At 43.3% G+C, this 9,226-nt stretch overlaps 1 pseudogene; it reads left to right on the top strand.

Moving 5' to 3' along the window:
* Positions 1–4,079: 4,079 nt before the first annotated feature.
* Positions 4,080–8,830, top strand: LOC125867262 (uncharacterized; annotated as a pseudogene).
* Positions 8,831–9,226: the final 396 nt, after the last annotated feature.

Below are 9,226 nucleotides of genomic sequence, written 5' to 3'. Positions count from 1 at the left end.
TTCCAAAGCTGTGTTCGCTGAGCCGCATGTGATAACCAGCAAGTTTCTCATTCGTGAAGAAGTGGAAAAAGCAAGAGGAGGAGAAGGTCCTTCAGCATTTTAGTTATCTTATTCCCCTGCGTGGGATTGATGATTTTGTATTTGCAACTTATCCCTTCCCTAAAAGATGTATCCCTTTGCTTAACTTTGTAATGAATTCTCTATTGTTTATGAATTCTGTTTTGGGGGTGCAACAATTTGTTTTAAATGGCGCAATACATCCTTCAATTCGCTAGGCCTACCCTTGGCACAAAGGGTCACATGCATGTTTAGGACGCGAAATTTGCCTGTTTACTTGTGTGTTTAACTGTTTGTGTGGTACGTTGCTTTGAATGAGGACATTTTAGCCCACTCCTTGTCAAAAAAAAAAATATAATAAAAATAAAAATATATATATACAAAAATTGAAAAATGTCAAATACAAGTTACTACCAAAATGTCCGACCAAAATTCCATGAGTCTTAAGTTTCTCAGTCAAAAATAAAATCCTACTACCGAATCCTAAGCCACTACTCTATCATCTCATGAAAGGTAAAATTGCAGCTAAGATGGAAAAAGGCAAGAGTATCGACATAGAGCTAACTGAGGAGCATTTGAGGATGAAATTACAGCGGCTCAGACAAGAGATCCAAGAAACTAGAGAAAGGAGAATAGAAGTGGAGTTTGCCACCGCAATCGCACGAACAGCAAATGCGGCACTAGACGCGGAATTGGCAGCAAAGATGACAAAATGTGCTGTTATAGATGAAGAGACAGTTGTTGTGCGGAAGAAGTGCGATGCCCTCAAAGATATAACCGTGATGCTTCAGAAACCACTTGGAAAACACTCTTTCTTCAAACAAGAGGACAACATCAGTGGTCCCGAAGACACCGGAACTGAAGCTATTGAAGAAGATACCGGGGAGAAAATTGTCTATAGGCCTCCTCTTCAGGGACGGTGGGAATGAGAAAACCACCCTCGAAGCATATGAGTTTACCCCTCGTGATTAATGCAACAATCGGAAGAAGAATGGCTTGCGTGGAGGCACATTTTATCTTTTAGGAGCTTTATTGTCTGTTTTTCACTTTCCTTGTAATCTTCAAGAAATGAATGAATGAAAATAAAACTTCCTTTGTATTCGAACTACGTAGGGCCTGAATTCTCCTTGGGAGATACGTAGGCAGCCTTTCAAGGCCCGACCCCTATCTTTTAAAATTTTCTTTTCCCTTCATTCTACAAGGAAACTTTGAGTTGAGATCAACAGATGTCAGAAGATGCAGCAAGAAGACCTTAGCTCAACGCAATTTAACCTTTCTGAGTCACCAACCTCAGCATAAAAATACAAGCAAATTCCTGCTTGTTCAAAAGTCAGTCCCCATTATTCGTGGGTTAGCATGTCCTCAAACAAAGCAACTTTTATGTGTTTATCTGCTTTCTATGTGATACTTTGCATTATTTGTGCTGAATCAAAACTAACATATTTGCCTTTGAGTTGTTTTTCTCAACAGGTAGTTAGAACTGGTCTGTGTCGATAAGCTGGCTGATCATCCTTATTTCACTAGATCTAAAAGTCCTACAGATTCCTTCCCCAATCAAAGTTCACAAAAGAGAGAAGCAGCAATGTGTGATAACAACGAAGAAATCAGCCTTACTGATGTCGTTGTTGCTCAACCTGCCCTTGCTGATCAGAATGAACTGATCCTGCAGTTGATGCAACAAATTGCTGAGATGAGGGTCGAGATGCAGAGAAAAAATGATTTGCCTCCTCCGATTTTTGCTGTCAACGCTCAACCAAACGGAAGACCTCCAGCTCAAATTCCCCCTCCTAACGTGGAACAAGCTCAGAACCCGCCTTTAAGCCCTGCTCGTAATCCCTCCGTCATTGACCTTACCACCCAAAACCCCCACTACGTCTCAACCTCTTATCAAACACCACCCCCTCCTCAAAATACCAACCTCCAAGCGCCACTCCCTTCCCCCAATGCAAACCACCAAACTGGCCTACCTCCTCAAAGCCAGAATGTTAACCGCCCGCACATTTCCCTCCATTACCAAAATCAACATACCAACCCCCAGACTTTCCCTCAAAATTACCAAGCCACTCAAAATGCCTAAAGTCCCTCTATTGCTCCACCACTACCACAAAGAGCCACTTTCCAAATACCAGTCCCCAATGAGCATGACGCCCATGGTTCGGAGCTCGACCACTATGAGGAGAGGAAGAGAGAGTGGAGGTCAAAGGAAGAGACCGCCAAGATAGATATGAAGAAAGAAATCAGAAAAGCCATGAAGGAGTTGAACTGCATTCCTGAGGTCGCCGGGTTGAGTTACGAAGACCTGTGCATTGATTCGAATTTGGACCTCCCTGAAGGGTTCAAGGTGCCAAAATTTGACATCTTCGGAGGAACAGGGAACCCCTTAACACACCTGAGGGCCTACTGTGACCAACTTGTGGGAGTTGGGAGAGACGAAGCTTTGTTAATGCGGCTTTTTAGCCGAAGTTTGAGCGGAGAGGCTCTAGAGTGGTTTACGTCTCATGAAACGAGACAGTGGTCTTGTTGGAATGCTCTGGCTAAGGACTTCATCGAACGATTCGCCTACAATGTGGAGATCGTTCCTGACCGTTACTCCTTGGAGAAAATGAAGCAGAAGCCAACCGAAAGTTATAGAGAATTTGCATATAGATGGCGGAAGGAGGCAGCTAGAGTTAGACCTCCTATGTCGGAGAAGGAAATCGTCGAAGTGTTTGTGCGGGTGCAAGAGCCCGAATATTATGACAAAATCATGTTGCTCGTTGGAGCAAAATTTGCTGAGATAGTCAAGGTAGGTGAGACTATCGAAGATGGATTGAGAACCGGGAAGATTGCCTGTGTTGCTGCCTCGCCCGGATCTTCAGGTTTGTTGAAGAAGAAAAGAGAGGATGTGTCCTCTATCTCCTATGAGGGGAAGAAGACCCCAAGGAAAACCTCATCATACCAAGGTCGTTCTCGACCTTCACAGAGTTCGTACCCGGCTTGTTATACACAGGCTGATTACCAAAATAATCCTCCCCCCAGTTATCAAAATACCCCTCCTCCCATTTACCAAACTCCCCCTCCAGTTTACCAAACCCCATCTCATCACTACCGAAATGTCGCCCCTAACTGGTCCAATGTTCAGACAAATTACCAAACTCCTCCCCCAATGTACCAAACCCCAGCTACACTTTACCAAAAAATACCCCCTCGAACTACCAAGCTCCACAACCAAATTATCAAGCCAACTCATACTCCAGATATCAAACCCCCCGTTCGAATGCTCCAAATTATCGCCAAATGCCTCCTCCGCAACAAGGAAATTATGATCCCTCCCATCCTAGATTTGAGAAGAAGCCTACTAGAACTTTCACTCCGGTCATTGAAAGCCGAACAAAGTTGTTTAAGCGATAAACCGCGGCAGGATATATTCATCCAGTGGGGCCCAAGCCGGTTGACACTAGCTCAAAGTTTTACAGACCTGATCAAAGGTACACGTATCACTCTAATAGTGTTGGTCATGATACCGAGGACTGTATCAACCTGAAGCATAAGATCCAAGACCTAATTAACCAGAACGTGGTCTCTCTTCAGACAGTCGCGCCCAATGTCAATAGCAATCATTTGCCAAATCATGGAGGTGCTACTATCAATATGATAGAGACAGATGATGACTGGTGGTGGCGAAGACAATAGTTTCGATTGCTCCTGATGAATTGGAAAGGACTGTAGCTTCGTTGAGCATCAGACAGAAGAAAGGGTTTGTGATTCTGACACCCGAGAAGGTTGTTGCCTTGGTGCCACAGGAAACTCTTACCCAACCAAAGTTTGTGATTGAAACGACTGTCACCCAAGGTATGACCAGATCCGGCAGGTGCTACACACCTGAAGAGTTAGCTCAAGGGGGGCAGAAGAAGGATCAGACTAAAAGGCCGATTAGTGAAGCTGAAGCCGAAGAGTTCTGGAGGAAGATGAAGCCGAAAGATTATTCAATTGTGAAGCATTTGGAGAAGACACTAGCTCAGATTTCTGTGTAGGCTTTATTGATGAGTTCACAGTTGCATAGACAGGCTTTGATGAGAGCTTTAGATGACACATATGTGCCTGTAGGTACTAACAGCGACAATCTAACAGCCATGATACACCAGGTCATTCGGGGACATCGAATCAGCTTTTGTGACGAAGAGGTGCCCTTCGAAGGGAGGATGTACAACAAAGCTCTGCACGTCACCATCAAGTGCCGGGAAAAAGTTATAAATCGTGTTTTGGTCGACGATGGGTCCGGTCTCAACATATGTCCGCTTTCGACTCTCAAGCAGCTGAAATTCGACTTGGGAAAGGTTCAACAAAACCAAGTCAATGTGAGAGCTTTTGATGGGGTGCAAAGAGACACGATAGGGGCAGTAAACTTGGGAATTCAGATTGGTCCTGCAGAGTTTAATGCAGAGTTCCAGGTGTTGGATATCAACACTAGTTACAACCTGCTTCTGGGAAGACCGTTTATCCATATGGCCGGGGCTGTGCCGTCTACCCTTCACCAACTGTTGAAATTTGTTTGGAAGGACCAGGAATTGGTCATTTATGGTGAAGGGAGTCATTCCAATGGGTATGCACCGATCGTTGATAATATCTCTCGAGGTTGTGATTTCTACACGGTAGAACTGGTAAATGCCACCGGTGATGACTTGGCTCCACAGCCTCCTATGCCTACCGTGTACAAGATGATTGCTACCGTCATGCTCCAGAATGGTTTCGAACCAGGTTTTGGATTAGGGAAGTACTTTCAAGGAATCGTCGAGCCTATCCAAATTCCCTCCAAAGGAGCAAAGTTTGGTTTGGCGTATGTCCCTACAGAGGCTGATGAAGCAGAGATGAAGAATAGAAATATTGATCAAGCATTGGCCAGGCCAATTCCTCATCTATACCTGTCATTTCCGGTACGAGAAAATGTCAACGATGGTGGTCTCGGGGAAGGAATCTGGGGCCTATTTGAGGAGATTGATACGGTCATCGAGGAAGAGGCTGGAACATCAAGCATCCATGATGCGGAACCTGATGAGCAATTGCAGAACTGGACCTCCACACCACTCCTGATTTCCCGCTCATCTGGGTAGAAAGGACATGTGTTTTTATTTATTTTTAAATTCGGTGGTAGTCCGGAAGAGGCCCGAGACCCACCCTTTATGCAATTGTTATTTGTTTGAAGCTTTTAAATTCCCTTGTGATGTTTAAAAAAGGCAAAATGGTTCTCTGCCATGACCAAAGTTTGTGCTTGTCTTTCAATTTAAATGAAAAGCCTCTTTTATTGAAAATTTGTTTATTTATCTATTTATATTTTACTTTCCTAACTTTGTTCGTTTATGATTTCAGTAATATTAATTTAAAACCTGCCAATGTCATGTCATGTCATGAACCAAGTGAACGAAATAAAGCAGGTGATGACAAATATGAGGAATGAGAAGAAGAGAATGAGATACCCGAACATATTGCGGATGAATTTCGACAGTTCGAGAATTAACACAAGCCAAATTTAGAGGAAACCGAGACTGTGAATCTCGGAGATGATGAATGTGTTAAAGAAGTAAGAATCAGTATCCATCTGATTGAAACTCAAAGAAGAGACCTGGTCCATTTGCTCAGAGAGTACATTGATGTGTTTGCCAGGATTGAGTACTAATATGGTGTCCCACAAGTTGCCGATTAACCCAGACTTTAGTCCAGTAAAACAAAAGACTCGGAAGTTCAAGCCTGAGTTGAGTTTGAAGATCAAAGAGGAGATTACAAAGCAGATCGAGTCCCAAGTAGTGGAAGTGACGCAGTATCCGACTTGGTTAGCCAACGTTGTTCCGGTTGCCAAGAAAGATGGAAAGATTAGAATTTGTGTCGACTATAGAGATCTCAACAAAACTAGCCCGAAAGATAATTTTCCATTGCCAAACATTCACATCCTCATTGATAACTGTGCTAAGCATGAGATGCAGTCATTCGTGGATTGTTATGCGGGTTATCACCAGATCCTGATGGACAAAGAAGATGCAGAAAAGACAGCTTTCATCACACCTTGGGTGTATATCATTATCGAGTTAAGCCATTTGGTCTCAAAAATGCCGGTGTTACTTACATGAGGGCTATGACGACCATTTTTCACGATATGATTCACAAGGAGATCGAGGTGTATGTAGATGATGTCATAATCAAGTCCCGCGAGAGTTCGGATCACTTGACTCACTTGAGGAAATTCTTTGATCGTCTACGCCGATATAATTTGAAGTTAAATCCCGCCAAATGTGCTTTTGGAGTGCCGGCTGGCAAGTTGTTAGGATTTATAGTTAGCAGGAGGGGAATTGAGCTTGACCCTTCCAAGATCAAGGCGATCCAAGAATTGCCTCCTCCAAAGACAAAGAAGGAGGTGATGAGTTTTCTAAGAAGGTTGAACTACATCAGCCGATTCATAGCTCAATCCACCGTAGTGTGTGAGCCCATCTTTAAGTTACTAAAAAAAGATGCCTCGACCAAGTGGACCGGAGAATGTCAAACTGCTTTTGATGCCATCAAGAACTATTTGTCCAATCCACCGGTGTTGGTCCCTCCGCGAGAAGGAAGTCCGTTATTGCTATATTTATCTGTCTCAGATAACGCATTGGGATGCGTGCTTGGTCAACATGACGAAACTGGGAAAAAAGAGCGAGCCATTTATTACTTGAGCAAAAAGTTCACTCTATATGAGGCTCGTTACACTCTTTTGGAGAGAACATGTTGTGCTTTAACTTGGATCGCTCAAAAGTTGAGACATTATTTGTCTTTTTATACCACATACCTTATATCCAGGATGGATCCATTGAAGTATATTTTCCAGAAAGCAATGCCGACTGGGAAATTGGCTAAATGGCAAATGCTTTTGAGTGAGTTCGACATTGTGTATGTGACACAAAAGGCGATAAAAGCGCAAGCCTTAGCTGATCATCTCGCAGAAAATCCAGTTGATGAAGAGTATGAACCACTCAAGACTTATTTTCCTGATGAAGAAGTTGCATTCGTGGGTGAAGATATTTCTGAAGCTTACTGAGGTTGGAGAATGTTCTTTGATGGAGCGGTAAATCACCAAAGAAAAGGTATTGGAGCAGTCTTAGTATCAGAATCCGGTCAACACTATCCTATGGCAGCTAAACTCCGATTTAACTGCACAAACAACATGGCAGAATATGAAGCTTGCATCCTCGGATTGAAGATGGCCATCGACATGAATGTTCATGAGCTGTTGGCAATTGGAGATTCAGATTTGCTGATTCACCAAGTTCAAGGAGAATGGGCAGTGAAGAATCCAAAGATCACACCGTATGTGCAGTATATACAAAACTTGTGCAAAAGATTTCGAAAGATTGAATTCAGGCACACTCCCAGGACACAGAATGAGTTGGCCGATGCTCTTGCCACCATTGCCTCAATGATCAAACATCTAGATACAAGCTATATTGATCCAGTGGATATAGAGGTGAGAGAACAGCCTGTTCATTGTTTACACGTCGAAGTAGAACCAGATGGTTTGCCTTGGTATTTTGACATCAAGAAGTATTTAGAGGACGGGACTTATCCTGAGAATGCGATGTTTAACCAGAAGAAGTCGATACGCCGTATAACCCTCAGCTTCTTTGCAAGTGGGGAAATCCTTTATAGGAGGACTCCAGATTTAGGGCTTCTTAGATGTGTCGATGCTAGTGAAGCTGCAAAGCTTCTGGAACAAATACATGCTGGAGCCTGTGGTACTCACATGAATGGACTCACTTTGGCAAGGAAGATCCTCCGAGCCGGATATTTTTGGATGACTATGGAACACGATTGTTGCAAGTTTGTGCAGAAATGTCATAAATGTCAGGTGCATGGTGATTTAATTTGAGTTCCGCCTCACGAACTTAATGCTATGAGTTCACCCTGGCCATTCGTAGCCTGGGGCATGGATGTCATTGGTCCAATAGAGCCAGCTGCCTCTAACGGACACAGATTCATTTTGGTTGCCATTGACTACTTCACCAAGTGGGTGGAAGCAGCTTCGTACAAGTCGGTAACCAAGAAAGTTGTAGCTGATTTTGTTCGCAACAACTTGATATGTAGGTTTGGAGTACCAGAATTCATCATTATTGATAACGGAGCGAATCTTAACAGTCACTTGATGAGAGAGATATGTGAACAATTCAAGATTAGTCACCGGAATTCCACCACCTATCGTCCCCAAATGAACGGAGCTGTAGAAGCCGCCAACAAGAACATAAAGAAGATTTTGAGAAAGATGATTGAAAATCGCAGAGGTTGGCACGAGATGTTGCCATATGCTTTGTTGGGTTACAGAACGACTGTCAGAACATCAGTCGGAGCAACTCCATATTTGTTGGTGTATGGGACAGAAGCAGTTATACTTGTCGAAGTTGAAATACCTTCATTGAGAATCATCCAAGAAGCTGAATTAAGTGATGTTGAATGGCTTCGCAAGCGGATTGACCAGCTAACATTGATTGACGAGAAGAGAATGGTTGCCGTTTGTCATGGTCAACTGTATCGATAGAGAATGACTCGTGCTTTTCACAAGAAAGTAAGATCCAGGACATTTGAAGTTGGTCAGTTAGTTCTTAAGCGCATTTTCCCTCATCAGGATGAATATAAAGGGAAATTTGCACCAAATTGGCAAGGACCCTACATGGTTCGCAAAGTGTTATCCGGAGGTGCCCTAGTCCTGTCGGAGATAGATGGCACTGAATGGCCGAAACCGATCAACTCAGATGCTGTCAAGAGATATTACGTGTAAAGTTTCAGTTTGTATTTCTGTCATTCCCTTGTAATCGTTCTATTTGCTTGTAATTGCTTTGTTTAGAATTTTATCCCTCTTGTAATGAACTACGTCCGACCTGAATTCTCAAGAATGAGATACGTAGGCGGCCTATGTCGGCCTCGGTCACTCCTTTATCCCTTTTAATATTTCCTTGTAATTGAACTACGTTCGACCTGAATTCTCGAGAATGAGATACGTAGGCGGCCTATGTCGGCCTCGGTTGGTTTCTTTGTAAATTTCTTATTTGGTTAATCTCGAAGGGGGAACTACGTTTGACCTGATTCCTGTCTCAACGGGATACGTAGGCGCCACAAGGGCTCGGTCATATCTCCCGTAAGATTTCTATTTCTCATTACAGTAGAAACTGGGACA

The sequence above is a fragment of the Solanum stenotomum genome, chromosome 6 (assembly GCF_019186545.1).
Source record: "Solanum stenotomum isolate F172 chromosome 6, ASM1918654v1, whole genome shotgun sequence".
NCBI classification, from domain to species: Eukaryota; Viridiplantae; Streptophyta; class Magnoliopsida; order Solanales; family Solanaceae; genus Solanum; species Solanum stenotomum.
The sequence above is the reverse complement of the archived record's forward strand: the minus strand, read 5'-3'. Positions and strand labels throughout refer to the sequence as shown.